The sequence below is a fragment of the Echinops telfairi genome, unplaced genomic scaffold (assembly GCF_000313985.2).
Source record: "Echinops telfairi isolate 266 unplaced genomic scaffold, ASM31398v2 ScPeMD7_18;HRSCAF=68, whole genome shotgun sequence".
NCBI lineage: Eukaryota > Metazoa > Chordata > Mammalia > Afrosoricida > Tenrecidae > Echinops > Echinops telfairi.
Window position 1 is genome coordinate 53,742,537 of NW_022103915.1, and position 1,443 is coordinate 53,743,979.

A 1,443-nucleotide genomic window follows, 5' to 3' on the forward strand; every position below is an offset into this window, starting at 1 on the left:
ACTGAGAGCTGAATGAAGGTGGAACATGATAGTGGGGCAGGAGGAAAGTAAAAGGAAATAGAAGAAAGAACTAGGAGGCAAAAGATTTATAGAGGCATAAACATGGACATATGTAAATATATTAATATATAATGTTAGGGATATAGGTCTAGGTACATATAGGTTAAGTATTAAGATAGCAGACAGACATTGAGCCTCTACTCAAGTCCTCCTTCAATGCAAGAACACTTTGTTCTAATAACCTGGCATTCCGTGATGCTCACCTTCCCAACACAATTGCTGAAGATAAAATGGGCGCATAAACTAATGTGGTGAAGAAAGCTAATGGGGCCCTACTATTAGAAAATATAGCATCAGGGGTCTTGAAGGCATGAAATTAAACAAACAGCCATCTAGCACAGTAACAAATAAGCCCACATGGAAGAAGCACACTGGCCTGTGTGATCATGAGGTGTCGACAGGATCAGGTATCAGGCATCAGAAGACCCAAAACAAAAAACCGTATCTATGCGAAAGAGGGGGGACCCAATCTATATATAGGCATGTACATATGTAAATATATTTTATGTAATGATAGGGAAATAGATCTATGTACTTATATTTCTATATTAAGTATTAAGACAGCAGATGGACATTGGGCCTCCAGTCAAGTACTCCCTCAACACAAGAACACTTTGTTCTAATAAGCCGACATTCTGTGATGCTCACCTTATGGACACAATCACTGAAGACAAATGGGTGCATAAGCAAATGTGTTAAAGAAATCTTATGGTGCCTGGCTATCAAAAGATATAGCATCTGGGGTCTTAACAGTTTGAAGATAAACAAGCAGCCATCTAGCTGAGAAGCAGCAAAGCCCACCTGGAAGAAACACACCAGTCTGTGTGATCATGAGGTGTCAATGGGATCAGGTATCAGGCATCAAAGACCCAGAACAAAAAATCATGTCAATGTGAATGGGGGATGGGGGTGTTGAGTGGAGACCCAAAGCCCATCTGTAGTCAATTGGACATTCCCTTACAGTAGGGTCACAAGGAAGATGAGTCACTCAGGGTGCACCAATGAAACATACAACTTTCCTCTAGTTCTTTAATGCTCCCCCCACCCAACTATCATGACCTCAATTCTACCTTACAAAATGACTAGACCAGAATATGTACACTGCTGCAGATAAGAGCTCACAAAACAGGGAATCCAGGACAGATAAACCCCTCAGAACCAACAATGAGAATATAGATACCAGGAGGGAAAGGGGAAGGTGGGGGGAGACAGGGGGAACCAATCACAATGATCTACATATAAGCCCTTCCTAGAAAAGTGAGTGAAGGGAAACAGCAGTCAGTGTAAGACATGGGGGATGGGAGGATTTATAAATTATCAAGGGCTCATGAGGGAGGAAGGGTAGAGGAGAGGGAAAAATGAACTGATATCAAGGGCTCAAGT